Here is a 17,208-nt window from a genome sequence, read left to right on the forward strand (position 1 = left end):
TGCAAGAACTTGTTAAAATTTTAGCCGTAATAAGGTTATACATATATACACTGGATCCCGTGTTAATAGATTGTTTGGGTCTCTAGTCTACTAATGCGAGATAATTTCCTATTGCTGGGTTTCATTCCTACTCCGTGAAATTCGGACGTAGCGGCATTGCCATCTAGCCTTCACTTACGTTACTCGCCTGCGCCGAGTGAATATGGAGGGAATAGTTTTTACTAACGCGGAATTCACTAATGCGGAGTTTGACTGTATAATATATATGTGTGCGTGCGTGCGTGCGTGCTTGCGTGCGGGCGGGTGGGCGTGCGTGCGTGCGTGCGTGCGTATATTACACAGGGTAATTAAAAACGACCCAGGTGTCATTGCAATGACATATTCTTGAGTTAATTCTGAGACGACTTTTCCTTTACGAAAATTTTATCCAAAACTTACTTTTTGAATTATTAAATAAAATACCGAATCACGGGAGGCGTAGACAAGGTATGCAGGGGCGGCGCGACTCACCATCCAACATGGGTGATTACAAATTTGATTTCCTCATACTGCTTGGCGGACCAATAATTTTATTTGTCGGGAATAAACAACACTTTACATGTAACACTTTACATGTAACAACACTTTACGTGTAATATTTTACATGTAATCCATAAATATAGATAAGTTTTTTCTTTCTTGTCACACAATACCCATCGAATCTACTCACGCACTTGATCGAGTGATTTTTAAATCTATCGATTTATTACTACTGAGTAATTTATTTTGTGGTTTATTTTGACTAAGACAAAATTTAGATTACAATAATTACAGATTACGTAATTATTTTCTGATTAATTATTACTGTAATCAATCAGAAAATTGTTGTCTCTTAACAAATGTATCATGTATTAATACTTGTTGAGGATCGAGCGTTCCAGATTTTCTCCGTCGAGCGAGAAGACCGTTCCGGCGGGAGGCCTTTGCTTTGTTTCGCGCAAAACAAGCTTGTGGCGCGAAAACTGACGGCGCTCGAAGGGCAGTCGAATCCGATTGCAATAACATTACCTTATATGGGCATTTCTTCGCCACTTTCGTGATCGGAGGGGCGATAGCGATCCACGGAAAAGGGGAGCCTCCGCTTTCTCGGGGCGTTTTGCTGAGCGTTTTTCGCGCCCAGCCGCCAGAAATCGCCGAGTCAGTACTGCGATCGGATCGCTGTCGCCCTCCGAGTTTGTACGCTCGCATTTTTCTTATATTCCGCGTATTCGCGCGAGATCCACACGCCCGCAAAAATTCCGGCGCTAAGTCCACTCTCGCTTGGGCGAATTGTGCAGCGAGCGCGTCTCTAATTAAATTGAGAATTTTTATATTAACAAATTGTGAACTTGTGAAGGTTAATTATACGTGAAGTGTTAACGTCCTTAGGCTCTTTTATTTTCCCGCCACTTCGCGCCATCCTTGCTCCCGCAAACACCACGGTCGTGAACAATACTTCTAAAATTTACACACTTGCACGGAAACAAATCTATCTGTTTGTTATTATTTACTACCGGTTAACTATTCAACGATCGAAAATTATTTGAAAAGAAAATGCGTTTACACATCATACGTAACCCGACGTGGACATTCAATGTCAACAGAACGATTTAAGGTTAATGTATCTGGCGATAGTTCCTAAAACGACCAATCTCCGATTTAGTTCAAATTTTGGAAATAGGTTTCTTTTAGCGAAAAAAAAACATTCGAGAAGGATTTTTGGCGACTTGAAAATTTTTTTTTAATGTCGGTAAGTAGGAAATCCATAATTTGTAGGCAAAAATTTAAATGTGTGTGTGTGTGTGTGTGTGTGCGTATTGTGTGACCATAGCGAAGAAATGTCTTTGTTTACATTTTTTATGGGTGTACTTGTAAAATAAGTAGGTGTTAACACCGTTACCATACACATATTTATATATGCATAAATCATGAAAATGCCAGAAATTATAAAAAAACCATAAAAATCATAATTTTTTTCCATTTATAAAGTCGCAAATCCATGTGGTGCAGAGAATGCTTTACACACACACACACACACACACGCACGCACGCACGCACGCACGCACGCACGCACGCACGCACGCACGCACGCACGCACGCACGCACACACACACACACACACACACACACACACACACACACCGGGGAGGGGTGTGCAAGGGGGGCTCTTGGGGCTCCCCTTCCGCACCCACCCCGTCCAAGTCGCTAGCCCATATACACATTGCAAACAAAGTAAAGTTTACATGTGTTTGCAGACAATGTATTCCAATACAATGTATGGTAACGGTATTAACATTTACTTATTTTACAAGTACATCCATAAAAAATGTAAACAAAGACATTTCTTTGCTGTGGTCACACACACACACACACACACACACATTTAAATTTTTGCTCACAAATTTTCTACTTACCGATGTTAAAAAAAATTTTTTGAGTTCAAAAATCTTTCTCGTATATGTTTTTATTCGCTAAAAGAAACCTATTTCAAAAATTTGAACTAAATCGGAGATTGGTCGTTTTCGGAATTACAGCCATCCCAGACAACATTATGACGTCTTAAAGACGTCCTAAAATTTCTAGGACGTCTTACAAAATTGTCGGAAAGACGTCTTGAAGACGTCATTGTGACGTCTTATGACCCGGTTTTCGGCAGTCTAAAGACGTCTTTAAGACACATCTTAATAATGTTTTTAAGACACATCCTAAAGATGTCTTAAAGATCTTCCTGGCGGAAAAATTTCTACAAAATTTTAAGAAACTACAAAGTTTACAAAAGTGTTCCAATTCTAGTATTTTCTGTAGCTTTTACAAAAAAATGCTAGAATTGGAACACTTTTGTAAATTTTCATAATTTTTTAGAATTTTGTAGAAAATTTTTCCGCCAGGACTATCTGAAAGATATATACTAAGGACAAGTCTAAAATCTGTATGAGATATTTAAAAAATGTCTTTTATACGTCTAGAAGACCTTTTCTATAATTCTTTTTAGACATTTATAAAAGTTTTACATTCACGCGGAGGCCCACAGAGCTTTCTCACAGAGAAGAGGTATAAAACCCGTGAAATTCTCTTTATCAGGATTAAATAATCTATTACGTAGACTCTGAGAGGATTGAGAGCTCTCACTACAATTGCTATGTAAAAGTTAATCTGTCACCGTGGGTGATCCTCTTATATGCTCTCAGGATGTAAATTACATCACGAGAAAGAGAACACCGCGTTGTCGCCTATAGCGGCGGTTATGCGAACTACATTGCGGCTGTTGCAGCTGCATCTTTAAGACGTTTTTTAACGATGCCTGACTGAAAGACGTCTTAAAAAATAATTCTTAATACGTCTTTAGGACGCCTTCTAATAATGTCTGAAAGACGTCTTAAAAACAGTCTTTATGCCGTCTTTAGGACGTTTTTTAACATGTCTGAAAGACAACTTAAAAGTTCGTCTTTAAGACGTCTTCTAACAATGTCTGAAAGACGTCTTAAAAAATTGTCTTTATGACGTCTTTAGAACATTCTCTAGTAAAATTTTAAGACGTCAGGAAGAAGACGTCTTTAAGACGTCTTCAAGACATGCATGTTGTGTGGGATGTATCTTGAAAAGCATTAATTGTAAATCTGTCGATAACTGCAGTCGATAAATCAATCACTCCGATACCATGATAATGCAGAGTATTAATTAATTGGTAGTAGAAGCATATTATACGTATTGCTAATCCGATTACACCAACTTTATTTTAGTTTTAAGTGAAATTTAAATATGTATCAGTCTTTATTTATAAAAAAAAACAAATTATGCTTAAATCGGAAATAATATAGGTAGTCTAAATTAATAAGTAGATAATATTAAAATATTAAATATTTTTCTATACATCAAAGGTGTCAATTTTTTAAGAATAATTTATTGCAAATTTGAAAAAATGTTCCACGTCGATAAAATATTTGGTTGCCCTGAAAAGGGCAGATTAATTTTGTTTTTATAATAAATGTTTGAAGTGTTTGCCATTTATTGTGCAAGCTTTCATGCGTTTCAACAAATTTTGTTGAACTTTCCACATAATTCCTCAATAAAAAAATGGCATGATGAAGTTTGTCATTTAATTCGTCGACATTCTCAGTAGGCCGTTTGTAAATTATTTTCTTGCAATGGCTCCACAAGAAAAAATCCAATGGATTGAAGTCTGGAGATTTTGCACACCAACATATAGGACCATATCGGCTCATTCAACGTTACTTTTAGTTCCGAAGATTGCTATTTTTGATGACAAATCTAATCAATAAATGGCAAAAGGAAGTCAAGTTTCTCATATGCCAATCTTTCAAGCTTAACGAACTGATAGTTTCTTGGAATTTTTATCCCATTTCTTATTTCATGGGATTTTCGACAGTGACATACTAACCCCCCCCTTTTTTTTTAAATATATATATATAATGAACTCGACCATTTTTTTGTACATTTTTGTGCATGCTTTAATTCTGTACAGGATTTTTGCAATTCTATAAAGCCAATTAAAAAATGGTTTATTTAAAAAATTCTAATAAAATAGACGACTTTAGGATATCTTTAAGACAAAATAATATAGAAATATACGTTGTTTAATAATGCGCAATTTTGACTAAAATTATTAGCATCAACGAGATAAAAGAAGCCAAAATTTTTTTACTTAAGTGGACCCACAAATAATTGAAAAAAACAATTACGTTACCAGTAATTTTGTGCAAAATTTAGATTTAAAACATTAATAAAACATTTTAGACACTTGTTTAAAGGCATCTTTAAGAATTATGTCCCAATTTTGGACATGTATTACTTAATGATCATATTTGTTATTCTCTCGTACTACAAATTGCTATCGAACTTAATTAACAGTCGCGGAAAGTTATTTCTGTTACACGTCGCCTTTTTTATGTCCCTTTTTAGTAAGTTTGGAAAGTTGCCGATTTCTCAGTTTTTTTATACAAGTAATTTATTATGTTACTGTTTTTGTTCTCTCAATAGGTGACGTGAGAAATACAGAAATACTTTCCTTTATATTTATTTCATTTTTTGCATGTTTGACTTCGTTATTATTATTACACGTTGTTATGCTTGCATGCGCGTTATCTTGCAACACGCTCAATTCTCGAAGAATTACCGACGTTTTATTGCTTTTATGAACTTAACCTAACCTTGGCTAACCTGTTGATTTATGTCACTTAAAGACATTAGATCAGATAATCGCGTCAAGACCGCGTGAAAGAAGTTGAATGTTGCGATAGTCAACAATAATGTGGTGAGAAGTCGATACATCATGATTAGTATCAGTAAAGATGGATACCAAAAATCCGAATACTGAAATATTATTTGAAAGTAACAGAGAACTTACACACTCCAAAGATACACACTCCAACTGCGAAAGAGATTACATAGAAATTAATCTACTTAAAACTGTATAGAAATAGTTTTTTATTTATGGAAGCTTAACTACTTTTTAAATTTTTGGTTGGCACTGTGTATTTTAAACAAATTATATACATATCAAAGTTATGTTTATAATATTCTATTATTAAACATTTGTACAGTTTACATGTTTATAATTTATTTATAGTGCTGATTTTAATCAATTTAATTAATAAATTAACATTTGTCAATATAATCAACTCGAAGGGATAATTTATTTTTTAAAATAAATATATAATTTTTTAAAAGTGTTTATTTAGATTTATATTATTCCTCAACGTACACACATAAAAAACATTACATAACATATACACAGGATGGTCGTTTTCCAGCCATTTAAAACGGCTTTTGCCTTTAAAGCATTGTATTTGAAGGTCTAAAAAAACTTACATATATTCTTTGAACAGTCTAAAACAATGCCTAATTGTTTTGGGGAAGTAATTTTTATTTGAACATTCAAAAAATCAGTGAAGCAAGTCATAAATGAAAAATGACTGTTTTTTTAGTGAAAAAATTATAACATTTTTAATTTATAATATTTTATTTAATTTCTTGCGGAATTTTACTCTAGAAATACAACATTTTAAGAAAAAATATGCAGCACAGTGGGCTTTAAAAAAAAGATATTTAGAGGTGTAAAATTATGAAAAAATTAGCAAAAAAAATTCTGCAAAAGTTATATTTATTTGTACTTAATTCAAAATTTTTTGACTATAACAAATACATTTTTATATAAAAATTATTACAAAAAGTAAAGAGGATTTAAAAAATAGAAAAAGTCTTTTTTATTATTTATTGTAACACTCATATTCTGACTCCTCAAACACATTATCTTTCTCACTGTCACTTGGATTGTCTCTTACAATGTTCTCTCTATCGTGCTCATCGTCCTTGAGCAACTACTCGCGGACAGTGCGACTTTGCAAATTATAATAAGTCATCTAGATATTAGGTCATTCAAGTCAAACCGAAACTTTTGAGTTTACAAAATAAAAGATTAAATATCAAGGAGCAAAAACTGCATTTATTCTTCGACACACTTCCCTGCTACACCCACACACCCATCCCAGCGCCCAACTAAATGTCTGGAAAGCCCGGCATAGAAAGATCCGTCATCACGTTTGAACCATTTTGATGAGCCCGCTTTACTTCGTCATCAGAAACTCCTTTAGGGATCCATACAGGTGAAAACAAAGTGGAAGCTACATTTGTTTTCGACTCCCATGCTGCATTTGTATATTTATCCCAGCGTTTAAAAAAAAACTTGTGTATTGTAACATCTGCAGCATGAGTATGAGGGTGGTGACCGAAGGCGGATAACGCCTAGGCACCACGCAACCTGACATACTCCGAGACGCTCAAATACGGGCAGCGAAGTTATAATATAAAACGTGCTACGAGCCGCCGTCACTAGAGGACCTCATTTCTCCTAATCAAAGTGACAGCATTTAGAGGATATAAGGAGCAGACTGAGACTATCTCCTCGCTCATTGCGCTATGGCAAAAAGAGACGTTTTTACAGTAGAACCACGTTCTACACGATTACAGGCGGTACACGCTACTCGGCAATCTGGCGACCAGGGAAAAGCCGTGGAAGTTCCCCGACACGCAGTTGGAACCGGTATCTTTGACGCGTTCCCCCAGGGTGTTGCTGGCCGCGGACGACACTCGTATATGGAGGTACATCTCTCCAAGGTATCAGCTTCCGGACCTGCTGAAGACATTAGCCAGGGAGACTAAGTCAACGGAGACGCAGACGGAAGCGACGACCACTAGGACGGACCAATAGTACGCAGACTGTGGACCGAGTCGAAAGTCTGCGAAAATTGAGACTGGCACGCAAATCATAGAGGAGCCGAGAGAGGAAGACCGAGTAACACAGACGGCGAACTCGATTCCGGGAAGTAAAGCTTCTAATTAGGAGAGTCGGCGCTCGAAGAGAAAGCGGAAACATTGACACCGGGAAGGAGAGCCAGGGAAAAGGAAACTCGGAAGACTCCAGGATCCGAAGATAACATCCTCGATCACAGACGCCAACAACAACACCTCGGATTCCACCAGCTACCGAGTCACGAAGGCTTAGGCCACAATTTCATTGATCGCTCTGTCGCGGCGATTTGTGTCACGTGATGTCTTGTTGCCGCGATCGGATTTTGAAGTTAAATTTTTTTAACTACAAGCGATATCGCTGAGTGTTAAAATCGACTCAACATTTTTAATATTTTATTAAAATTGGTGATTAATTATTAATAATATGAAAAAAGACGTAATGTCGGAAGTGAGTATGTTTAGTAGACATTCAAGTAAAATATCAAGAAATACAACGTTTATAAACATTACATACATATATATAAAATATGCTAAAATATCAATCTTAACTATATGTTAACGAATAAAATTGTAGCTAAATAAATAAATAAATAAATAAATTTGTAACTCTTATTGGATTTTTTAAAACAATTTTTTTTGTAAATTATGACCAACTAAATTTATTCGTTTTTCTAACTACGTGGCTGACATCCTTAAATAGTTATGAAAGCGAAGATCTTCAAGTTGCAAAATTGGAAAAAGAGCATGATAAAAACCATGGTCTTTTTTTTTAAATTGGAGCCACCCAAAATCTTTTTTTCTTGTAACGCTTTTCATTTACGAAAAGAGCCATAACTGCAGCAATTTTTCTTTTTTTTGATATTTTTTTATGTTTATAAATAATTTGCGCACACTGTAATAACCCTTGAGTAACTCTTGATATTTCTTTTGATACTGTAAATAATTATCTTCCGAAATCCACTTCATTTTAGGTTAGAATTTATTTGACGCTTCAAAAATCGCGCGTGCAACAGTCGTTGAATAATCGCCGCGATTTTGTCGTCTATGAAAAGGATCCCTTATCCACACATAGCGTGGAAATCCAAGTCTTGGGCTTAATTTACTTTTTTTTCCGTGGTCCCCTAGAGGGACCACTCTTGATAAACTGAAACACAAGATACATTGTACATACTGTAAATATTAGAATAGATAAATATACCGAGTAAAAGGAATTACTGTCTCCAGATCATTTGGACCATTCAACCAGCGTTAGCTATAACGAACACACCTCCACAAGGGACAAGGAACGTATAAGGGTGAGCGTGTCATAGCGCTTGAAAGTATGATGTATGTGTGTGTCGCGTATTCGGCAGTAAGGTACTGGCCAGCGAGCGAGAAGCACGTATGCTATGCCAAGTGTATAATGTAAAACTAATAAATAAGGTTCATATTAATAGAATGTCATGAAGTTTACTTACACCCGTACATCACAATTGGCGACGAGGATTACTAAAAAATACTCAGAATTCGTGCAAAGTACGATAACCGAACAAGTTAAGCAAGGAAAAAAAGACGCGTTCGTCGATCAGGAAGGTGCTTTCGCCGAGGATTCAAGCAGCAAGTGCTACGTGTCGCGTTACGTAGCTGCAGAAAGATGCAATTACACGAACTATTAAGTTACATGCACGGACAAACTAAAACAGGTTGAATACAAAATTTGAATAAGCAACAGATAATCGCGGAATTAAAAAAGCGAAATATCGAGTCCACTGGAAACGAAAAATACGATGACCTCGGGAAACGATTAAGAAATGCCATAAAAAAAGAACAAGAGCAGTAATTATCGAGTAATATCAAAAGTAGTGACGAATCAAGAGAAGATTTTGAACTAAAATCGGAGACAGACAAGTCTGTTCTAGAAACTTCGGACGAATCTAAGTCAAGCAAAGCTACGCATGAAAGACAAGGAAGTAGAAGTGAGCACACCGGTATAGAAGATCACAAATCAGATAGAGACAGCACGGTCCGGCGACAGCGGTAAGCTAAGCTTCTCATTGGAAAGGAATAGCTGGAAAACATTTACAGAATAATTGGAATTTTATATCGTAGAAAAGTATGTAAACGATGACAAAAAGAAACTATCCGCACTCATGACGCGCGTCGATCAAGAAACATTTAACCTAATTAAACAGTTGGTAGCACCTGAAAAAATAATTGATAAAAAATTCGAAGACGTAGTAAAGTTAATGACGGAGCATTTTAATCCGAAGCCTTCAGTTGCAATGGAGCGCTGCAAATTTCATCAGGCGAGACAAGAAGCTAACGAGTCAATTGCGGAGTACGCAGCGAAGCTAAAGAAATTGTCGCTAAACTGCAATTTTAATAATCTTAAAACCGCTTTACACGATTAGCTGGTATGTGGTACGAGATAAGGAGATAAGATTCAAGTATTGACTATGATAAAGCGTTACAAACTGCATGAATCAGCAGTGAAAAATGTGACAGCATCGTTAAACACTCTAGAACACAAAAATCAGAAGGCGGATGTATTTAAAATTCGTGAGCAAAGTAAGCGACATCGCGGTGGCGGCAAAATCCGTAGAAGGCAGAGCGCTGATCGGAACGGATCAGCGCATGGTAACACACAGCGACAGGAGGACGATGACCGACAACGGCCACGTGAGCAAAGACAAGACATCACGTTGTGATTAGGTCATGCACGCTACTGCTGTGCATAACCTAATCACATAAGCAAAGACTGCCGTTTTCGTAGTTACACATGTAACTATTGCCAGAAAAGGAGGCACATAGAAAGAGGGTGCTGTAAGAAGATGGCAGAAGCCCAGCAGAGTAAAGGAGAGGTAAAACTGATGACGTCAACGACTGACGGAGTTTCCAACGACCCAGAGCCGAGTACATCGCATCGTAATGATTTTTTTTGCGTAAAGCTATGCATGGATGAGTATAAAAATAAGAGTTCAGATGAGTATGAAAATAATATTCTTGGAGACAGTATACATAAAAGTGTTAATAGCGAGACACGCAACGTTAATAAAAACGAAATAATTGAAAGAAGTAAAAGTAAATTCGTAAATGCAAACGATAGTAACGCGGAATCTATGTTTGCAAATATTGTTATAAATGGGGAAAAAATTAAAGGTCGAAATAGATACGAGAACGTTCGCGACTGTAATGTTAGAGAAAATTTATAATGAAAATTTTAAAGGGGTTAAACTTATGAAAACCGACTAAAATTAAAGGCTTACGATGGAAATGATTTACAACCGATAGGGATAATGAATAACTTAACAGTAAGGTTTAACAATAAGACATGTGTATTAGAATGTTTTGTTTTACCCGGGTCGGGACTAAGTTTAATCGGACGTCAATGGTTAACGCGATTTAATTTATGGCCTTTAATTATACCAGGAATAAACAATTATGAGATTAACAGATTAGACACACACTCAAAATTTATCAAATTATTTTTCAGTAAAATTTAAAGATTTATTTAGCGATACTTAATTTACAATAAAAGTAAAATCAAGATTTAATTAAAAGATAATACGCGTCCAATTGCTTTAAAGTGTAGACACGTCGCACATGCATTGAAATCGCTAATCGAGAAAGAGATTGAACGATTAGTTAACTTAGGTCACTTAGAGCTGGTGGAATGGGCTATACCAATTGTTCCGGTTTTTAAAAGTAATGGTAATATTCGCATATGTGGGGACTTCTCGCTCGCAGGGTTCTAAATAATGCATTACTTTTTGTAATGCATTATGGTTTCATTAAAAAATACTTTTTTAATAACTAATGCGAAGATCCTTAATTACGCATTACTTTCTTAATAAGTAATGCGATTTTTTTCATTACGCATTACTTTTTTAATAAATAATGCGATTTTTTTCATTACGCATTACTTTTTTAATAAGTAATGCGATTTTTTTCATTACAAATTACTTTTTTAATAAGTAATGCGATTTTTTTCATTACGCATTACTTTTTTAATAAGTAATGCGATTTTTTCATTACGCATTACTTTTGAAATAAGTAATGCGATTTTTTTCATTACGCATTACTTTTTTAATAAGTAATGCGATTTTTTTCATTACGCATTACTTTTGAAATAATTAATGCGATTGTTCCTATTACGCATTATTTTTTAAATAATCAATTCGGTATTAAAATATTTTGCAGTCCGAGTTCAATTAGATTGAATTATAATTAACAATAATGCTAACCGTAAAAAACAACATTTTCGGATATTTTTCATACATTTATTCAATATGAAATAATGAGCGTGCACTTGACTTAAATTGAATCAAAAATAAAATGTAACATAAAATTCAAATTATGTGGTCACGAATTGACAGGGTTCTAAATAATGCATACTTTGTATATATGCTTGAAGTAATAAAGATTAATTAAAGTAATGCATTACTATTTCATTAAAAAATATTTTTTCAATAACTAATGCGAAGATCCTTAATTACGCATTACTTTCTTAATAATTAATGCGATTTTTTTCATTACGCATTACTTTTTTAATAAGTAATGCAATTTTTTTCATTACACATTACTTTTTTAATAAGTAATGCGATTTTTTTTATTACGCATTACTTTTGAAATAAGTAATGCGATTTTTTTTATTACGCATTACTTTTTTAATAATTATTGAGTAAAGAAATAATTATTTATTAAAAAAATAATAAGTAATGCATTATTTTTTAATTTGCATTTTCATTACCCTGCTCGCTCGGTACTTTACTACTGAATACGCGGCACACACGTAGATCATACTCTCAAGCACTGTGACACGCTCGTACTTAGACGCTCCTTCTCCCTCATACTGAGGCCGCGAATGCCACAACTCTTCTGCCTTTTTAAAATTGGATACAGCCGCAGAGATCTGCGCAAAGGCCGCTGTTTGTACATTTAATAATATGATCTATGTGTCGTTTTTGTGCAATATTTTGATCGTTGTTTACTACGTACGTGGAGGTCTGCTTTACAATTTCGCCCCGCACGCGCTTTTCATCTCACTCCGGAGTTATCAATCATGACTTTGTCGCCAATTCTTACACTGGCGTTACGATTTCCTTGTTTTGCTACGATCTACGCCCTTTGTCACGTTTCTATCGTATGTAGTATATTTGATTTGAGCAGATCGAATCGCGTTCTAATTTCACGCTTGTACATTAATTGCGCGGGATTTGCACCTGTGATGCAGTGCTGTATATTATAATAATCGAACAGAAAAATGTTTATAGCCGTTTCCAGCGTCTCACCCCCACCCCCTTAACGATTTTTGATACTTTATCTTTGAACGTTTGTACAAAATTTTCCGCTGTATTTGTCGCAGGGTGATGCGGGGGCAAGAAACTGGGTTTAATCCCATTTTTCTTTAAAAAGCTTTAAAATTTGTTACTTCTGCGGATCACCATCTGTAACGTAGTGCAGAAAAAGTTCGTGACGCGTGAATAAAATTTTAAATTCCTCAACTAATTTATAAACTTTTGTATTACTTTTAAAGTTAATAATCTTGGGTCATTTGCTATGTGCATCTATTATTACCAATTAAATACATATTTCCGAAAAATGGACCTGCGAAATCACAATAAATGCGGTTCCATACCCGCCTTGGCCATGGCCACGTAGTTAAGGGCGTATTCGCGGGTTTCTTCCGCTCTATTAAGCAAACTTTACAATTGTTTACTAAGTCAATCAGTTATACTAGGCGGGTTCTAAACCAAACAATAGAATGGGGAAAGGGGAAAGGATCACTGGAGGAGGAGCGGGGGTAATTACCTGTCACATAAATTTCAAAACTTTTTTTGTTTATTGTTCTTTATAACAAATGACCCTGTCATAAATTTCAAAATTCCTTTGTTTCTTTGTAACAAATAGCCCTGTCATAAATTAAAAAATTTTTTTGTTTCTCTGTAACAAATGGCCCTGTCATAAATTTCAAAATTCTTTTGTTTATTGTTTTTTGTAACAATTGAGAAACTTGTCTCAACATGTTTTTGAAAGTCCTTTGTGCTTAGGGATTGCCGCCGTTCAGATAAATAGATATAGAAACTTTATTATTTCATATAAACTACAGGACAGAATTAGAGGAACAAAAAGTTTGAAGTAGCGCCATGTTCGTAAAAGTTGAGCAAAAAAATTTGAATTTTTTATATAATATAGCCCAAAGTGTTGGTTTGACTCCTGTAAAATCTTTCCGCTGTGGGTCCAGTAGTTTCGGAGTTATACTCCTCGAAGCAACTTCCGGTAAAAAACTAAAGTTGCAAGGTTGTAACTTGGAAAGTATAGGACATTCTGATGCAAAAAACGAACCAGAAAAATTCGGAAATGGGCTAAGCCAGTTCTGTAGGTGTCGCTCAGAGTGTCCCTAGTGTGCCCTGATACCCTCATCCCTTTTCAACCCTGATTCGCAACCCCTTAGGACTGACAGTGGTGACAGCGCTTTGCGTTGCGTCCGTCCAACCGAGGACAACTCTCTAGCACGGCTCGGCTTTAAAACCTTTACATGTCGAAGGTTTTACCTTTCTATGACTCTTACCACCCCGCGAGGGTGAGTTGGACAACCACCCCTGACACTAATCAGCACCCGCAGGTGCCTCCATGCTTCCGGAAAATTCGGAAATGGGCTAAGCCGGTTCTGTAGGTGTCGCTCAGAGTGTCCCTGGTGCGCTTAAATGCTGAATGTTGCGACATGATTTTCGTTCGCGTCAACAACTTCGTCGTGCTCAAAAATTTTTTTATTTTTTAGTTGGGCTCCAGGCGCGGAAATCCGCGCCACACAAAACTCACAAAACACTCGGTACTTTACACGACGGTTAAATGCCTGCTAGCCCGCCTCTACACGAAGTGGCAGAGGGGCGAGGTTTTTTCATTTCGCGGAACAGGAGAGGAGATGTCTCATATTAAATGCTCAGTGAATTAATAAATATAAAAATAATATATTGCAAGTCTAATAGTAACAGATGTAAACGAAAGATACAAGATAGCCTCCAAACATTATTCTAGCTTGTGACTGCTTTGTAACCCGACATATAATTTGCAATATACGGAAATTTCCACACTAAATGCTACGCTCGAAATCTAACTGTAACTCTATTATCGATACAACGCTTTTGGCTTTAACGACGTCCGGGATAGACCTTCGGCTTAATACGCGTATTTCTCGTAGAAGCTTTCATCTACGGAAGCTCGCCTCGATAAAAAGCGCATGACTCGTGCATTCTCGGTATGCTTACGGTGCAAGTGAATCCCGGTAATATCGCCCTACGTACTATCTTGTCGCTATACTCTACTTTCTACACAATTTGACTGTCGGCTTGATATTTTCCCCGAGGGAGAAAACAATAGGCGAAAATATTATATCTAAGAGACGGAGATCGACGCGGCCCCGCGGTACGATGACTCTAACCTCAGTACTTTTATTCCGCGATTCTCTCAACTCTCCCACCGAACGTTCGGTAGGATAATTATTTAATAATCTCTCGCGAAGGCAGGGCGTCTCCGTTCTGACCACGTGATCAAAGGGGTGACCTTACAGTCTATGCGACTCCGTCGATGTCCGTGGAACCGCTCTCGTCGTAGTCTCGCCGAACAGTGAGACGGCGTGAGCGAGCGGGGACATCGCGGGCATCGATCAGGATCTGCGCATTGTCCTTGCGCATCGATCCGCGCATTGACTCGCACACAGGGATCTTCGCGTTGCTTCTTCCTTTCCGCTCCTGCGGGCCGAGGGCGCCTCGCGACGCCGCGCAATTCGAAGGCCCCTGATCTTACGGAGCCGATGGCCTGCTGTGAGATTTCCATCTCCTGATGCGGTTGGCTCGGAGTTGATCAGGCCCCGACCTTCCGATGTCGGCCTCGACCGCCGTTGACCGCTCCGGCGGGGGTCCTCCACCCAGCTCCACAGAGTGCGAGGGCTAGCTCTAACTCCCCCGACGTCGACCTTCGGAACGCCCCTCTCTTTTTGGTCCGCTTCCGCCTTTCCGGTTTCTGAAATCAGGTGACATGCGGTAGCGACCGCTTCACGACTCTCCTCTTTCATGCTCTAATAACCTTGACTGTATATTTGCCCTGTGGCTATCCGATAGTCTGGGGTCCCGTCGCCGCTCGGCCGCTCCTGTAACTCTTCTCTCAGTCCCTCGATTTCCACGGCTCCTCCATTACATGAAGTCTTTTCGGCGCACCACTTCTCCCGCGGATCTCGCTTCTCGCTTGGCGGATTTCTAAATGTCTCAATATAATATTAATCAGAAAAGGAGAGGCCGCCCCCCCCCCTCTTGCTCGGGGTAAAGAGCAGCCTCAAATGGCCTTTCTCGATCGGCCCTTTCGGTCCTTATGACGGACGAAAAACGTCACGTCACAATGTACATAATATTATTTATAATCTATTATAATATTTATAAATATTGAAATAAAATAATACAAACTTTTTGACTCTATTATTGAGTTAGTCTCACAAGGGGACTTTACGGGTCATGAGTCATCGATTTTTTTCATATTTATAGGATTTGAAGATTAGTACCCGGACTTCAATTTCCTAAAGCAGTACGATGCGCTTCTCAAAAATACTCGAGAAAATCGATTTTGAAGATTTCCGATATCTTTAAGTACAGAAAATTTTGACCTATCGTCAGAGCCGCTTGTAGCCGAGCGCACAGAACTCTAGTTTTGTAAGCGCGAAGTCGCTGGTTCGATTCTCGCTTTGGCTTCAATTTTTTTTTAATAAGTCAATGGAGTTTTTTTTTAATCCTATATCTTAACATTTATCAAATTGAAATGCTAATTAATTATTAAATATTTATTTGTTATTTTTTAAATAAAAATTAACATCTTTTTATTTTTATTTAACGGTAAAATACGAATAGCACAGCATCTGCTCTCTCGGAACCCTTACTTCTCCCACTTTTTGCAAAGCTGTTCTTTGTTCACGACTAGATGCGAGAGAATGGGGATCGACCAGGATCGACTTACAATAAACTCGACTTGTAAACTCCGACTAACGTGTTAAAGATACAGCGTAAAATGTAAGCGATAAAATAACTGAATATTATTTATTCATATTATTTTTGCATTTAACAATAAGACCTTTTCCATTTTTGTACCAAATTTTAATTTATTATAAATATTCGCATTTTCAAGCAAGTGGTAATTAAAAATAAAAAGATGTTAATTTTTATTTAAAAAATAACGAATAAATATTTAATAATTAAATAGCATTTTAATTTGATAAATGTTAAGATATAGGATTAAAAAAAAACTCAATTAACTTATTAAAAAAAAATTGGGGACAAAGCGAGAATCGAACCAGCGACTCTGCGTTTACGAAATTAGAGCTTGTCAGTGTGTCGTTATTATTTAGAATTATGCCTGGTCCTAAATATTATAACTTAATACATTATAAAATTGAAATTAGATTGAATTTTGAAGTGCATTTTCATACTTAGTTTGTCTCATTTTAATAACAATTTCTGAGTCATCAGTGTTCATCATGTCATAGAATCGTATATATAATTATGTCTGGGGCCACAGACAGGGACTAAATTATTCAAATTTATAAATTTGTCCAATTGTTGGTATACAATGTGTCAATTACGTAAAACTGAGTCAGTTTAGTTAACCCTAATCCTACACACTATCAAATAATTCGATATACTACACAAGGAGTCCATTAGACCCTAGCCTCTTTAAATGGCTGTCACTTGTATATAATCAAACATTTTGGGTTAAAACAATTTTATAACATTCTTCAAACTTTTAAAAATAATATCCAAAAGTTATTTTGACGCAATTGAAATTTTAAAGTACCAAAAAACTTCATGAAGCTAAGCAAATACAAAAAATGACTGTTTTCACTTAAAAAACTATAACCTTTTTAAATTTTAATATTTTTTAATGATCTTTTCGGGAATT

At 36.5% G+C, this 17,208-nt stretch overlaps 1 protein-coding gene across 4 annotated transcripts in view; it reads left to right on the forward strand.

The window, feature by feature from the left end:
* The window catches only part of LOC105835795 (regulatory-associated protein of mTOR), a 134,323-nt gene that overhangs the window by 83,867 nt on the left and 33,248 nt on the right, over positions 1–17,208 (forward strand). The window lies entirely within an intron of this gene.

The sequence above is a fragment of the Monomorium pharaonis genome, chromosome 6 (assembly GCF_013373865.1).
Source record: "Monomorium pharaonis isolate MP-MQ-018 chromosome 6, ASM1337386v2, whole genome shotgun sequence".
Taxonomy (NCBI): Eukaryota; Metazoa; Arthropoda; class Insecta; order Hymenoptera; family Formicidae; genus Monomorium; species Monomorium pharaonis.